We start from the raw sequence: 18,119 nt of genomic DNA, 5'->3' as shown, positions 1-18,119 counted from the left end.
TTTCACTGGTAAGACTCAAAGACACCCCGGCCACCGTGCAGATGCATCTGGATGCAGGTTGAACTTTGACTTTTTAAAGGTTTGTTTGACTGAGATGCAAATTTAATATTTTATGATCGAAATCATATAAATTAATTCCAAATGATTTCCTTATTTTAACACATAATGGGCAAAGATAGTATTTGCAGTAAATCTGTCCAAAAATTGTGCAATAATTATGAGTGTGTTCTCCCTGCTCAGTACCTGATCAGCCCTGGGTGTAAAGTTAGTCATGGCACATTCCAGTGCACCACCCACACTGAGAGGCCACATGTTCTGTTTCTCTCACTGTGACTTCTGGGTCAAGCCAGGCAGACTCATCAATTGTCAACCTATCTGGTCTCTTGGTTAAGGAAGAAACAAAAAATAGTCATAAAGTGAAAGGTGCTCCAGTCTAATATCGCTGCTGTGTATTTTCAAGTTTATGTGTTAAAATTGTTTTCATAGCATCAGTCCCAACCTGCAAATAAACATGACTAAGAAGGGGCTGATTTCATCTTAGATCTGTAGGGAATACATGTGAGACGGACTGCACACTCATGACCCCCAAATGCATAGGGTCAGAGGGCTGGCAAGGTCAAGTTATCTGCCTGTCTTTCTGTCTATGCCTGTACACCTAGCATCTATCATGAGCTTCCTGCCCACATGTCTGTCCATCGAACTCTCACACACTAATCTCGCTAGCTGCCTTTCTGCTTATGTTGCCTTCTATTCTTGAACAAAACTGAAAAGCCAAAGTGTGTACTTTTTTTGATTTGGATGCAATGTATTACCTAGTCTGTATTTTTTTTTAAATTATATGAATTGATAGTAAGGGTGGCAATCAGCTTAGTGAGATAACTGAAGAAAATTTAAAAGAAGTCTTAACAAATAAATGAGTATAAACAGGTTGAATATTATTTCACTCAGAGAGCAATTTACTCATTTTGGTAATGAGTGGATTTCAAATATCATGTCAAAAACTAATCTTAATCTCTTCAAAGGTCCATCAGAGAGGCGTGAGGGGAGATAGGATTGTATCATATTGTGCATGGTGAGATATACAGGTTTTGAAGAAATGAGGAAGGTAGACAACTTTGCTGGCTTGGAGGATTTTATGTCCGTAGATTCCATCGGTGAACTGCTTTCCATCTTCTTCCAAACTGTTTCTTTTCGAGACAATTTCAAGTGCGGTCCAGCTTTGAAACAAAGTGATGTTGTAAGTGCTGTGTTTTTCACATCACTGCCAAAAAATCAAAATCTGAAGAATGCTCTTTCTACAAAGAGGGAAACAACTGGATGGAAGCTTCACTGAAGGAGCACATTGCAGGTTGTGAGTCGTTCCAGTGTTGTTTTTAGAAGTGATCTGTTTATTTTTGCGATCCGTTAGAGGTTGGGTCTATGAGTCCCAGCTGACAATGCCAAGCACGTCCTCCGTGCCTGAGAAACAGAGAACACCTGGAAACGGAGCCTCCCAACGGAAAATGTAAACTCTCACGCCAGACACACACCAATAAGACGCATGAGACGACCGCCCTGCTTCCAGTTGGAAAACAAACAAAAATACAAATCAAACAGCATATTTCTGTCTGATTGGCCTTCACCTTGAGTCTGGTTTAAAACAAGCAGATAAAGAAATAAACACTCCCCCAAAGCACCCGCACCATGCCATTAGGATCTCCAAAGTAAATAAACAGTGGTACTGTGGAGAGTGAATTGCCGTGGCAACTCCAGGGAGAATCCTGATTTTAGCACCACTGTACCAAATTTGTCATTTAGGGAAGCTCTTGCTCCCTTTATTGAGTTTCGCTGTAGCGAACAATTTCTGCCTGCATCCCTCGTGTGTCCTTTTGCTTTATTATCTTTCACTGTGAATTGAGGCTCCACAATCAGTTTCACGGGAAGCCTAATTTCACTCACTGCTTATACATATGAGGAGACACCCTCCCTGCCTCCCCCTCTCCCAATGTTCTTATCAAATGAAGAATTGTGGATAAGGGTTAGGTGCAGATAAACATGAGTGTAGCACTTCCAGAAAGGTCGTGACCCCCCCATAAGGTGCTTCTTGTTATGCCTGACCTTCAGATTTTCATCATCAGCCCGCCTGACAACTTAATAATGCAGAGGAGCAGGATTCATTTTGCCCCTCTGAGAAAGCCAGCACGGGACGCCCTTTTCCCTGATTATTTCCCTGCACTCCCGGCTGCCCTTTATAAGCCAACCGGAGCTCCATCAATCATGCTCCTCTCTTCCCTCGCCTTCTCAGCCCCCGTCTGAAGGCTCTAAAGCTGCCCTGCTCCTTTTGTCTGGGGCTGAAGTGTGTGTACAAAGATCCCCAAAAGGGAGGCGGAGAAGAACACCTTCAGCAAACAACGTTCCCCCTCTTCCTGTGCCCTGCAGCCCTCAGGGCCCCATAACATTGCCTCATTTTTTTGCTTTCTCTTATCTTTTTCTTTCTTTCTTTCTCTCTTTCTTCCTTCCTTCCTTCCTTTCTTCCTTCCTTCCTTTCTCTCTCTTTCTTTCTCCTTTCTTTCTCTCTCTTTCTCTCTTTCTTTTTATTTTCAAAATGCTTTCAGAACTTCTTACCCTCATTTGTCTGCATGACATTATGCACCATCGCTCTTAATGAGCTCTGATGGAAGTTCTGGGGCTTGAACACCTGATCAGTTAGAGGTTCTCTAGATGTCGGGCTTAGCTTCTGAGTTATTACGGGATCATGGTTGTTGCCAGCTGCTATGTTCCAGAAGCGATGACGAAGCCCAGTTTGCACCTTTTCCAGTCTGCTTTTCCCTTTGGTGCAGAGAGGAGAGAAGACACCAGGGAGGAAACCCCGAGAGAAGACTGGGCATGAAGACGTCACCCGGTACTCCTTTCACTCTGGTCGGGACGAAAATGTAACACCCGAGTTTCAAGGAAAGAGCACAGATGCACACTTTTGGAAGGTGAAGATGCACAGCGGAACAGATTTGAATCGCTGCAATAAACCTGTTCTGTCACATGTGCACAGAATTCACCCTTCACCTTGCTTATGTTTCCCAGCAAATAAAGCTGTAGTTCCAGGGGAGGGGATAGACCAGGCCCCTCCAACCAAGGTTGTGACCGTAGTCCAGGACAGCTGCCTAGGAAAGGAACAACATAATTCAGCAGGGTGAAAGGGTATTCCCCACAGTGGACCTGCATCCTGAGATACTCAGCAGGCAGGGCAGAAATCTATTACCAGGTCAGCTCAGCTCATGTTAATGTGCTGCCGTGAATTAGAATTTGAAACAGAGAAAGAGAAAGGAAAAAAAATACACACACAGTTCTAAAACAGATTCAGACACACTTGCCAAATATATATTTTAAAAGAAAGGACAAGGTCTTAAAATGTCTAACAATAACAGAGCCAGGAAGTTGGTACAGAAAAACACAGCACAAGCTTATATCTTTCCTTACCTCCCAATAAAGAATTCAAAAGCTCACACTAAAGTAGAACATCACTTCTTGGTTTTGTTTTCTTTCTTTGTGACACACAGCCTCCTGATCCTGACTGTAAGGAAATGCAAGCAGGAGATAAGAGGCTCTTGGTGGATGTCACGTTCCGAGTGTGACGGTCGGATGCTCAGAGCCTGCTGTTAACTGCTTTACAGATATGCGGACAGACTGAAATCGGGAATTTTGATGTTGATATCTTATTTAAATGTCTATTTGCAGAAATGATATAATTATTCAGGCACACTAGGCTTTAACTTAACTTTCAAGCATTTAGTCGCATGTATGTCCTTGATTTTGAATATGCTCTTGTCTAGTATTAGGCTAAAGCCATCACTGTCCTCACAATATGACTTGCCCTGGAAGACTGAAATTGAAATGTTAAGAGACACTGACCTGGATGGTGAGAGACTGGATTTGACTGTGGGGCATGCCTCTGCTGAGGATGCTGCTGAAGGAGCAAGGTCCATTCGGAGGACGATGACTTTCTGAAGCAATGCACCTGGATGCTCCACAGATGCAGGGGAACAGACAATAGCATCCACAACTGGTTGAAACCTCGTCCCATAGGACAGTGACAGTGGACATAGAATTGCTAAGCACTAAAAAAGAAAAGGGTCATGAAGTTTAGACTGAAAAATGCCTGGTAGTCAGACATGCTGATAGGTTTCCAGTGAATACCTTGCTTCCTTTTCTGATATGCACTGGCTAGTACGTTAGGTGAACACCTACGGAGGGCCTTTCTGGGTCAGCTGGGGAAAATGCAATGGCAACTTATGGAGATCTACAACCAAACGTATGAAAGGCTATGGTTATCGTAGATGCTTCTTGATGTAAAATAGCATGTGCAAATGAAATAATATACAAAAACATAAAATCAAAACTTTTTTACCCATGTTTAGCATTTTGTTAATTTCTATTTTTTTTGCTCTATATAGAAAAATGCTTCAAAATGCTCATGGAAACCAGAATTAAATAGACAAACAACAGAAAGTAGAGCTTGAAATCTGACAGGAAAGAGCTGGCGTGGATTGGCTCATGCCTTGCTGGGTGGGACACAAAGATTACTCCTCACCATGGTGTTGATGATTTTCCTGCACATCCCCCGCAAAAAAAAAAAAATGTTCTGCACCTTAAATGTCGACAAATATCTTGTTAGAGTTACAAGCCAGTCTAGATTATCCCAAAATCTGCCAAGATCAGCAAAATTGTACTTCAACACAACAAATGGCTAAATACTGAAATGAGGTAGACACGAGACAGCTGAATGGTGCCCTGTAGCCATTTTAAGATATATAGCAGCCAGTCCGGTCCTGTATATAAACTAGGGTTGAGATGTCAATGAGCTAATCATGGGTTATGGTTAGGACTTGCTTTTTTTTTTTTTAACATACTGGTTACTCAAAACCATGTCAATTCCATAATATTGCAAATTGCTGTTGATGTTATATTGGGACTCTTAATTGACTGTGATGATATTATACCAGCTCTAACTTCGGACCAGAAATGGTCTCCCCAAGAAACTGTTCAACCCATCTGGACAATAAGTAGCTGGACTCCATGCTTGGTATATGTTTGCAAGGAAAGAATCTTGATTGAATTTGAACTGTAATACTGCATCAAGGTGGAGGAATCCACCGGGGGGAGGGGAGGGGAGGGGTGGGGGGATTTCCACAGCCTATGAAACTGTCACATAATGCAAAATAATTAATAATAATTAAAAAAGCTTCTGGAGGCCAAATTTTATATGATGCACAAACATTTTTTCTCACAAAATGCATTTTTCATGAATTTTCTGAAGTGCACTCATATACATAAAAAAATAGAAGCATTAAGGTAGGCATTGTAGCATAGCTGTTGAAGTAGTTTAAAACATCCCATGAGAGTACCAGTTCCAATCACAGGAGCTCCACTTCCAGTCCAGCTTTCTGATAATGACCTAGGAAAACAGCAGAACGTGACCCAGTTTCTTGAGTCCTCGTACCCATGTCAGCGACCTGGATGAAGCTTCTGTCTGAAGCTCCTGCCTTCTGCTTGGCTTAATTCTGGGTGTTGCAGCCTTTTAGGGAGTGAATCAATGAATAGAAGATCTCTCTCTCTCTCTCTCTCACACACACACTCTCTTTCTCTCTGTAACCCTGCCTTTCTAAAGAAATACAATATTTTCTAAAAAAATCTTTCTATATTTACAGTTGTGCATCTATACATTGCTACATATACTGAGTCTTCAAGTGTCATATCAGTAAATGTTCTTGACATGTAAGTGTTGGCTATTCTTCCAGCAATTTCTATTTATTCCAATTTTGACTACTATAAAGCATTTTAAAAAGATTTACCTATTTGTATTTTAAAGCTAAATTTACATGGAGAAGAACAGAGAGAGAGAGAGAGAGAGAGAGAGAGAGAGAGAGAGAGAGAGAGAGAGAGATCTACTACTCACTGGTTCACTCCCCAAAGGGTCACAATGGCTTGGATTGCGCCAATCTGAGCCAGGAGCCAGGAGCTTCTTTTGCGTCTCTCATGTATTTGTAGGGGTCCAGACCCTTGAGTCATCTTCTGTCATTTTCTTGGACAGTATGAAGGGACCTGAACAGGAAGCGAATAGCTGAGACTCGGAGCAATGCCCATCTAGGTTGCTGGTGCTGCAGGAAGAGATTAGCCTGAAACTCTTAAACACCCTTTCTGTAGCTGATGAATTTCTAAGCCATATGTCCTGGCTCCACAAGTAAAAAATCTGAGTTCACTTTCCCTTGCAACAAAAATGGTGTCATGTGAAACAGGATTGACCAGTCAGGTAATGTTGTGGGATCTTTCACTTAGAAAGAAAGTAATGGGAAATAAAGTGGCCAGACCTGTATGTACAGACAGCGCCGAGGATGGTGTCTGGCACTTCATGGTCCTGCCTGAAGATTGAAGAGCTGCAACATAAGATCCAACCCCTGAAGCGTGAGGGATTCAGGAGGTCTTCTCTAACAAGAGTCCTCGATGTGTCTATGGAGTTCTTGTACTTGACTTCAGAGCTTCCTGAAATTCTGCAAGCCTTTTCCTGAGTGTGTGTTTCACCCAGTAACAGTGATTCTTTCTGTTGGCTCTTTTAATCTAAGAACTCTAAGAACCTAGCGCGCTTTTCACATTTCACGGAACAGTATTTTCATACACCAGTTTTTGTTGTTGTTGCTTTTTCAATTCCTTGGAGATTGTTTAAACATCTTTTGGGTTCTGATGCAATTTGGCACAATCAAAGCTGTAATAAATGAATTACGTTTCCCATTCCCTAACTAACTTTGAAGATTAACATTAAGCTTTTTTTTAAGTTAAGGATTAATAATGGTCCTTCATTGCAGGTTAACATGTCCTTTTCTGATTATTATGAATAATCTCATGTGCTTGCTAGTTTTACTTTTCTTTTATGATTTATGTGTTAATGTGCTTCATTATATAAAGAAAATAGAGTCATCTTATTGATCTGTAAGTGCACTATATAAATCAAGATATATGACTTTTTCCATATGTGTTGCCAAATATTTAATGATTTATTTTGACTTTCAAATTCTAAACATATTGATTTTATGTATAAAAGCTTGTAATGTTGTTTTCCAAATCTATTGAATGTTAAACTGATTTCTTTCATATTCTTATGTTTAACAAGCTTCCTCTAATTGGACACCAATTATACATGCATAGTCATTTATCCATTAGGAGCAAAATGTGTAAGGACATGTATGAAAAGTTGCTTAATTGCAGGAAGTCTGCCCAAGGCCCAGAAGCATGAGCTCACTGATTGTTATGAAAGTCATACGTTGGGGCTTGACATTCACTTTTATTTCCTCTAGTTAATTACATAACTGAAACTGTCACTTTTGGTATCTTTTCATTGAATTCTTCTGCTAGATCCACCTCCACATTGTTATCATGACTTGAACTTACCTTAAAAAAAAATCAGTGTTTCATAAAGCATGTATGGATAAGGAAGATCCTTGAAGTATAAGCCCAGGAAAAGAATCCCACTGCAATGACTCCCCATTAACTTCTCACCCTTTTACTTAGCAAATCCTTGTTAACCTTTAGCAACATTTTACAGCTATAGACTACATTCTTTGAGACTGTTGATATTTGGCTATTTCTTGGCTTATAAAAGAGCCATTTCAATTGGTTTGATGTAAATGTGTAAGGAAATTATATTCATCTTCTCTATTGCTATTTTATTTTATGTCTCATCAGCTGAAATGGTGCCTTCAGTATCTCTTCATCTGCAAGACTTCAATTTGTGTGGACTCTCATTTCTAAACAATTTTTGCTAAACAGCATTATCCTTAGTTTTTATTCACAAACCATGACCTCAGCATTAGAAAGGAACTGTTTTTTTTAATATCATTTGTGCTGAAGAATTTTAAGATGTGTGAACTCTTATAAAGAAACATCTTATTTTGTAATTATATTTGGAAAATATTTTCACTGTCTCCTGTCCTCCCTGGAGTAGCCATTGTTGTTGCCAAATGAGAAATGTCCTCTTTTTCCCTACCAGGAATGAGACCAGGTGAAACACTTGGAGAAGATGCTCATTGTGTCATCACGCTGAGTTCTTCTTAAGGCTGATTTAGGCAGCATGAAGAACCAAGGGTCATTGTGAAATAGCTTATGGAGCAAAATAATCCCCTGAAAGCTCTTACAAACCAGCATATTTTTTCAAAGGATAGGAAATAAGTGAAGCCTTTTTACCCCCTAACAAATGGACATAGAATATGAACTAAAGATCAAAGAGCAGAATGAGGTCAGAGACAGCTACGCAGTGGAGCAGAGGGCTGAAGGCAGTGCCTGTGAGCAAGGCATCCTACATGATGTCGCTCATTTACACAGCCCGGCATCGACTTCCTGATGGGATGGGAGAGATGGCAGGCACACTCAGCAGGTGCACAGGTTGGGTTTGGATATGGAGCAACGAAAAAGGAAGTGAGGCGTACGTGACAGCAAAAACAAGAACAAAAATAAACTTCATACAATAAAAGAAATTATGGACTTTGACAAACAGAAACCAAATAGAAATTTCTCAAAACCTTAAATACTAGGAAACAGCTCCTAGTAAAAGTTGTTTTAACAGTGATATTTATTTTTCTCTTTCAGAAAACACCTAGACACAACCCAATTTTTAAAAATCTGTTTACTCATCCTGTTAAAAATGACAGCAACTGGGCCTGGCATGGTAGCCTAGCAGCTAAAGTCCTCACCTTGCACACGCCAGGATCCCATATGGGCACTGGTTCTAATCCTGGGAGCCCAGCTTCCCATCCAGCTCCCTGCCTGTGGCCTGGGAAAGCAGTCAAGGATCTCCCAAAGCCTTTGGACCCTTTACCCACATAGTAGACCCAAAAGACACTCCTGGATTCTGGCATTGGATTGGCGCAGCTCCAGCCATTGTTGCTGCTTGGGGAGTAAATCATCAGACAGAAGATCTTCCTGTCTCTCCTCCTCTCTATATATCTGACTTTCCAATAAAAAATAAATAAAGTAAAATAATAAAATAAAATAAAATAAAATAAAATAAAATAAAATAAAATAAAATAAAATAAAATAAACAGCAGCTACAGAATCCTTAGGTTAGCAAGCATCCGCTTGAAACAAGTAAATGAATGGGGTGCCGTAAGTTCTAACTCATGCATACCTTTGAACAAATTCCTGTCTTCTAATGTCTATGATGATGAATCTCTCAGGTAATCTGTCCATGTTCCGGGGCTGGGTTGAAGGAGATCCCTGTGGCAGCACAGGACAGAATGGAAATCCTGGTCCTATTTAGAACTTTCTGAGAACTATGTCGATTGGAGACAGAGAATCATGGTGATTACAAAATAGCACTGTGAGATGGGACTACATGAGCGAGAGTTCAAATGTGCTTAGTTTAGCACTTTTTTTCCTCAGGCTATGTCTGGTCCAAATAGAGATACGTGGAAAGAAGCCAAGTAAAGATATATTCCATTTTTTCCCTATGTTCACTTAAAAGAATTTATTCATACTTGAGGTGGGAAAGGAATTTAAAAAATGTTCAGGGAGTGGGATAGATTTCTGTGGCCCAGCTAGACAAACCACTGGTCTGAAAATCATGGGGTCTCCAAAGGAACAACTAGACCTCCATCCCTGTAGTGATTGTCGCTTGCAGGCCTCCTGCCCACCTGCTACCACCCACCCATCCCTCTCCTCTCCCTACTTTTTCTTCCATCTGATCAGTGTTGTCCAGATCCTCAGTACAGATATTCACAAATGAATATCTCCCTCAAAAACATTAATTTAAACTCTTCCTATGCCGCAGACTGGGTTTCAAGGAGGGAAGTCATAACTGCATACCTCAGAAAGAAAGCTTAGGAACTCAGGGAATTTGTTTTTGTTCTCATGAAAAGCACATTCTGAAGGCAACATCATTGACTTAAGATAATACCTTGTTGGTTTGGATTTTTTGTAGGAAGTCATGTACCTCTGACCCAAGAACTGTTTTAGACTGAAGACCATTTCCTTATGTCTAGTGGGTGGGCTGTTCTTGCACAGGAACATGGATTCTGCAAATGCCTATCTGTGTATTTGAAGTGATAAGGACAAGCCTACAATCATGTGCACATCAGTTTAGTCTTATGAGCCATATGAGTTGCATTCCCTTTCTGGAGTTTCTGGAGTTTGGTTTGGTTGTTGTGAGTATTAAAACAGAGATCTTTCCATGGGGCCAACAGTGCATTGGTATACTGATATCTTGCATTTTCCTATCATCCTCTGTGCCTTGAATTTGATGAAAATATCCAAGTGTACATCCTTGCATCTCTGTAAACACCTCTCCTGTGCAGGAAGAAGTGAAATCCTCATCCACCATTTGTAAAAAGCAAGGGTCTTCCAGCTTGAGAATCTGCCAAAGTGGTGTAGTGCTGAGGTATATTCTCTTCCAGTATTACCAGCTTCTGGCTGGAGGAGGAGCTGAAAAGATGGGGGTGGGTTGTTGACCTCTATCCACAGAGTGTGCCCTGGATGTGCAGAGGAACCCTGGCTTTTGTGGCTCCATTTACTGGACTAACAGCAGCTCCTAATGGCAAAGACTCAATCAGAAAGCCTGCCTAGATTAGGATACAAAATATTTAACTTGCATATATTACAAAGAAGAGTTCTTTCATATTGTGAAATGTGAATATGAGTCATTGATATTCATTTCTAGATAAATCCCATTCCCATTATTAGGGAGAGTGGGTTATTTTGGTAACTCAAACAGGATGACCTAATTAAAACTTGATATAAAAATTCAGCACGCTGTGTAGTACTTTACCTGTCCAAAGTAAACACAGACAAGCACAATTTATTTTACTAGAGCATTCCTCATGCTAAATTACTAGTGAGTATATCACAACCAATTACAATCCACTGTATATGCAAATTATTACTCTTTCAATTATTTATAGAGTGCTGTGAGTGTACATAACACTTTGTAGAGCATCAAACAAGGGAGACAAGAGCCCTGAATGAGGAATTCTAATAGCAGGCCTTTTCACGGAATGGCATGGCAGGGTGACTGAAAAACCAAATGAAATTCATTTGCAGACTGTTGAAGAAGGAAATGAAAAAAGAAAAAAAGAGCCACACAAACCTTATGACTTAAGCCATTCAGCAAGGAGAATGAAAACTACCCAGCATATAAAGGATGCACTGCTTACAAACTGAATCCACAACACATTTTATTAACTACAATGTTCCACTCCCTAGAACAGTACATGATTTTACTGTAGGTTATGCTCCTTGCTTATTTTTAATGTTTTTTTGCAAACTTGTCTGTAAGAAAAAAAATATATAAGCAAAGGTAAGAGGCAAAAAACAAACTGAAATATTACATTTACAATATAGCTAGTCATCAAGTATAAATATTTTGAACATATAAAAAACAAAACAGAAAATAGTAAACTAGTTACACACTCGTAGGCACAATGATGCAAAACACAAAAAAATGCAGTTCTTTGTGGCCAAATGGGCCAAACTGGAAACCATAATGCTAAGGGAAATGAGCCAATCCCAAAAGGTTAAATACCACATGTTTGCCTTAATTTAAGATGATATGATGTTATGTATAACATGTTATGTTTTGAATGTTATATGTTGTGTATAAACTAAAATTGAAGTATAGGTGAGGTGGTCACAGAAGGTGGCTGGGAACCCGCATTTACTTTTAACATATTGGTTACTCATTACTATGTCAATTAATTCCATAATGATGTAAATTTTTGCTGATGGTATGTTGGAGCTTTCAATTGACTGGGATGATACTCTGCTGGCTCTGTCTTCAGACCAGAGAGGGTATACCTAAGAAGCCGTTGAACTTGACGGGACAATAAGATGCTGGACTCTATGTTTGGTATACGCTTGCAATGGGGAAATCTCAACTGAACTTGAGCTGTGGTTATGCAACAAGGTGGAGGAATCCACCATGGTGGGAGGGTTTGGGGAGGGGTGGGGAGAACCCAAGTATCTATGTAACTGTGTCACATAATACAATGTAATTACTGAAGTTAAATAATAAATAATTAAAAAAAAAAAAAGAAAGCTGTCTACTTACATGTAAGGAAAAACATGCTTAGTAGCACCAATAATTGGGAAAGAACCCAATTAGAACAAGGAGAACTTTGAGTGAAAAGTTCTTAGATTTAGTAATATGTTGACAATGACGAATGGAAATAGAAAATTCCAGTTTGTTACAGTGAACAATGGTGTTTCCATTTTGGACAACATTGGCAGCATGTCTAGTGTCCCAGCCTGCCCCCTTCTGATTCACCGTACAAAAATACAGTATCCTTCACTGAGAAAGCAGGCTTAGCAGTGCTCTGAAAAAGATATTTCAGAGGGTAAAGTCATGCCATATGATTCTGTAATGATAGATCCATGACATGCTGCATTTGTCCAAATCCTTAGAACTTTACAAAACAACATGTGGGCCCAAAGGTAAAGCTGGGACTTTAGTTAGGAATATACCAACATTCGATTCAGCAATTGTGTCATGTTCCATGCTAATGTAAGACATTAGTAACTGGGGAAAACTGTTGGTGGGAGACAGTATATAGGAGAAACCACTGTATTTCCTATTCAGTATGTCTGAATCCTAAAATTCCACTTTAAAAACAAAGGTTGTTAATTCTCAAAAATGGAAAAAAAGTGAGGGATTTTTTTGTACTATCTGAAATACGGTGTTACTGGCAATAAGAATGCTGATGGGCGAGTGAACTATAGAGTCTGTATATATGTGTGTGTGTGTATGTGTGTGCATGCGTGTATGTATGTGTGTATATGTTAACAAATGCACAGTGCTGCCAGTGAGCATCTATTTGTTTTAAAGGATAAGCTACTTTAAACTTTGGAGCATTTTCATGCAGTTTATTATTTAATTAAATTAAACAAAGAAATATTAACACTGTTAGCATTACAGCAAACAGTATTGTAACTTCTGACTAATCGGTCTCATTGTTACAAAGAACAAACAAAATTCTACCAGAAAAAAAAAAAAAAAAGAAGCTGAAACTAAGATTCACCCAAAGGTTTTTTTGGCTTACTTTAAGTAGAACTTAAACATTTTTAAAAAAGCAGACTTTTCTTTTATAATGAACTTATTTTCTATAATAATTTTCCTTTTTTCCTATGATCAGTTAGCTACCATGGATGCCATATTTCTTAGATTTTCTCCAATACACACTTTCATATAAAGATCAAAATGTATTTTCTGATGAAATATAGATTTATGCCACATCTACTTGGCATTTGAGATACTCTAGCTAAAATAATATGTTCTGGTTTTGTTTGGTCTCTTGTTTGTTAATTAGTTTGCATTCTTGGCTGCATACCTCTCTTCCCTTCACCTATTTCCTGCTTTCTTGCTTCCACATCTTCACTGGACGCGGCACCGCCAGCTCTCATGTGCCTCTCATCTTCCCACTTGCTGCTCTGGCGCTTGTGCAGAGCTATAAGCCAAAGCTTCCAGAAAAATTGGATGACACATCAGGCAGTTCCAGGGTAATCCACATGCAGACTCCAAGGGCAAAAGCTGGGAGACAAGAGCTCTGAACGAGAAAATCTAATAGCAAGGACTTTTCATTGGATGTCTAGTTCGAAAACCGAAAAAACTTGGAGTATAGGCTGGATTCCTGGGACACTGAAGATTTTACAGAATGAGTTCATCATCTTTTGACGTTCAAGGACTGTGGAAAAAGACAAAAGGACTGTTGAAAGATCCAAGGCATTGCAAATTGGCTTGGCATGGGGGAATCTTTCTTGATGAGTACAGAAACCCAGTGCAGTATCACTTACAACTGCAAAGACCATATGCTTGGTACAGTCTCCACTCCTAAGAAGGGGACAGAGCCAGAGAAACCCAAGGTTCCCGCCAGTAGGAAGCACTTTGTCAATCAAAACACAGCACTTCCTTTAGCTCAGAGGAGTTTAGGAGGGCACATTGTTTGCCACTAAATTCCAGTGAAATCTGAAAAGATATAACATTGTGATAATGAGTTTTTGGCTCAAATTTGACAACCTAGGACATTTGCCTAAAATTAAAAGGAAATATATGAAGGAAGTTGTTGCACATCCAACCAGACAGGTTTCATGTTGAGAGCTTGAATCAATCAAGATAGGCTTTTGACCTCCATAAAAGTAGAGAGTAATTCGAAAGGAAGAGGATGAAGAGAATAGAGAAAAAAATTTTTTTTCTCTTGAATGTTTGAGATTAGAAACTAAATGTAAGAAACCTTCAGCAGACCAAAATATTTGCCAAAATTGGCACTGTGTTTCAGAGAATTTCAAAACTTCAATAAATATACAAGATTGATTTCACTACCAAAAGTAGCTTTTAAAAGAAAATTTTACTAAAATTTGGAGGAAATACATGTATTATGATTTGAGAATTTCAAATAGGTAACACATTTTTGAACAAACACAATGGAGTCGTGTTAAAACAGCCTGAGGGGTGTTTTGTGTCTTTTAATATTCCCTAAGCCAAAAGATGAAAAAGAAAATGCATGACAGCAACATTTGAAGAATAATTGGCCATGGCTATTATGAAGGGAAGCAAATGTAAGAAACTGCAAGACAAACCTATGAACTTGAAAATTTATATAACTTTCAGAACCCTTATAATTGATTATATTTATTGAATTACAAAATACTTTGAGAATCATTAGTCTGAAGAGGTTATATTCAAAACGTGACCTAATGCCACAAGTAGAAAACCCACTGATGCCCTCATGTAAGTTGCTTCCAAACCGAATCAGGAAAAAAAAGTGACTCATGCTTCGTCTCATGATCTCATGACAGACACAGTAAAGGAAGTTGAAATCATTTTTTATCCCCTTATTGCTTGTGTTTCTTATTTCATTGGCCCATTCTTGAGCCATGCAGGAAAAAAAATGGGCAGGTCTGCCTTCTCTTCCACAGCCATGCTTTCTGAGACAACCAGTCCACTTCCTGTTCGGGTTTTCACCATTCCTTCAGAGTCCCAGACAAGTAAGCCAATAAGGAAACACGGTTATGAATAGAATACTAGGTCTTTGGAGTTGCAGCTGTCATGATTCATGTCACAGTTTGCAAAGCACCGTGTGTATGACTTGACTCAGCATCCTGTACGTTGGAGGTGAGAGCCATTAGAAAATAGCCCATCCAGTGACTTTGCCCGCCATGAACCATTGCAGAAATCATTAGTTACTACAACTATTTTTAAATTATCAATTTTTTGTTACTCTGATTTTTGTGGTGAATGCACATTACCCACTGAATTGTAATGTTTATGATCATTTTTCAGGTTTCATATCACATGTATCAGCTTTTCATGAGTTTTGGCTATTTCGGTAACAGTTCTTGAAGTATCTGCTGAGTCTCTTCTCAATGTGTCATATAAAGTCACTTGTCATTTTAGAAGTGCAGCTCAATTCAAGTACATCAGGTAAGATTCTTCTGAGTCATGTCACTTTTACAGTACCAAGTTACTGGTTTTTAAACGTATTATTTTATTTTTATTTGAAAGAGTTCCACAGAGAGAGTAAGATGCACAGAGACAAAAAGGGATGTTTTCCACTTGACGCTGCAGCTCTTGGATGGTGCAAAGGCCATGCATGTCCAGGCGGTAGCTTCTCCTAGGAACATTTTCTAGCCCTTCCACATTGGACCATTTTCAGTGCCTTTGCAGGTTATTAAGAGGGATATGGGCCAGAAGATGAACAGCCAAGACTGAAAGCAGCACCCACGTTGCATGGCATTATCTCAAATGGTGGCTTTTCTATCTACAACACTGTGCTGACTCTGGACTCTTGTATTTGGTAAGACGTGTGTGTGTGTGTTCTGTTTAAGAGTTCTTCGTCATTACTTTTATGTTACATATGTTTGGCTCTATTGTTTCATTTTTTACATAAAAATCTACAGTATGCAAAAATTGATAATCACTGAGCTAATCACTTATCTCAGGAAAAAGAAAAGTTGCCCTTGTATCCAGAAAACTGTCATCCTTTGGAGATGATTAATAAGCTCCAAAATTGATTCCTGGAAAATGATAAAAACAGAGAAAACAAAGGTCACACATATCAGCAATGAAACTAAAAACATCACGATAGCTCTTAAAACATTAAATGATTGTCCGATGAGGCTATATATGCATCAACTGGAATTAACATAAGAAGGACCAGAACAATAGCACAGTCCCATAAGCGTTAATACAATTAGACACTATTATTATGACATTGAAAGTATCCTCATATAGTTATTAGGAATGCTAGCGATATTCTGCAGTTTAAGGTGATAACAAATAATCAAAAACTAAAAAAGGTTCATATTTTTGATAAAACATTCCCAATTAATTGAATCTATCTAGCAAAAGTGGCCAAAGATAACTATCCTTTTACATTTTACTTAAAAAGTATGCAAATTCAATATCTAATGGTAGAGGTTGGGTTAAGTCAATTACACATACATAAATATGGAATGAATGCACTGAAATTTTGTAGGAGTTGCAGGGTCCAGCACAATGGCTCAATTGAGCAGTCCTTTGCTTCAAGACCCAGCATCCCATAAACTGTGGTCCCACACCCTAACATAGACAACTGACGAATGATTAGAGGTTGGAAATCATTTACTGCTATCGTAGCACTTTATTGTAGTCTGATTTTCTGCTAATCTCTTTTTGTCAATAGACTGTTATGGTCTCATGAGGGCAGGTCTGTGTCATGTGGGTGTAACTGGTCACACACACACATTCATGGGTGCACTCGTATCACAGTGAAAAAAATAGAATAAATGCCAATTAAAGTTACATTTTTCTAAAAGAGAGGAGATGAAATAAAACAAATTTTAAAAATCATCCAAAAAAGTAAAAGCAACTAGTTAATGCTTTCTAAAGAAACTAGGTACGGGACTGAGAGTTTGGATCCAGTGTTGCCACAGACCTCACATTTTGGAGAAAGAGCTGAAAAGCATGTTCTTCTGTGTTTTAGTCAAGGAACTATTTAAGTGTTTTAAAAGTAGCATTTTTAATAACTAGACATGATAAACAAGATATTCTGAGAAAAAAGGAAAAAACCTCCATTCTACTTTATTACAAGAAAAATACAGCAACCATGTTGCTGACCAAATAGTATCCTGGTCTTAAGACATGAAAAGCAGATCTTAAGCTCCCATGTACCTGAGGTGGATGGGAACATTCTTCTTGAATACAGAAAAGCACATTTAAGAGAGACTTCTCTCCTGCTGCTAAGTTGGAACCTTGATATCCCATAATTACAAGACAAAATCATCATTCTAAATATAGCTTGATAGTATATGCTACAGAATGAAAACAGAACAATTGGAGAAAGATACTATTCTTCTATCACAGATTAGAATTTCATATTTATAGGCAGTCAGTTTATTTTCTTTCAGTACATAAAGACATTATAGTTCATCTTGATGTAAAATTTTGGAAAAGTGCATATTCTCTCTCTCTCTATGTATATATATACATATATATATGGTCTCATGAATATCTCATGAATCTATTATGTAGAGATTATAATAAACTTCAAAATTCTAGAATATTTTATTCTGAAAGCATATGTTACAGAAGTGATTGAATAAATGTTATAGTCATTTTCTTTTATTATATATTGGCAGTCATTGGTCATAATGCTTTCATACCAATCTGAAGGTACAAACTAAATAACAGTCTTAAATTTAGCAGTTCCAATGCTCTTGTCTCCTTTTGCGCGCAGTTGTGAAACCATTACATTTGCATTGAGCTCATGCATATGCTGTGCATCATTCTCATTCAGGGCTTGAGACAGTCCATCAGACATTCGGGGAGAAGTGGCATGCTAAATGCACCTTATTCCCCATTTCTGATGGCTGACACTGGAGAACTTTCATGTTGTTTGGACTCAGTACATATTCCACCAATAATCAGGATTTTGATAATGACTAGAGTCCTTGTGATTAGATTGTTAGGGTTAGGATTAGACATGGCAGACTGCTATGGCAACAGGGATGAGTTTGGGAAACTGGTCTACCATGAGTCTTGAACTTTAGACTTTGAAGTGGCACCAAGTTCTAGCATCACAAAGTAACTAAGAATGAAGATGTAGGAATACTTTGTGCTCTGTATTTATCACTAT

Source organism: Ochotona princeps, chromosome 6, assembly GCF_030435755.1.
Source record: "Ochotona princeps isolate mOchPri1 chromosome 6, mOchPri1.hap1, whole genome shotgun sequence".
In the NCBI taxonomy this organism is placed as follows: domain Eukaryota; kingdom Metazoa; phylum Chordata; class Mammalia; order Lagomorpha; family Ochotonidae; genus Ochotona; species Ochotona princeps.
This window is presented reverse-complemented; position numbering follows the sequence as displayed.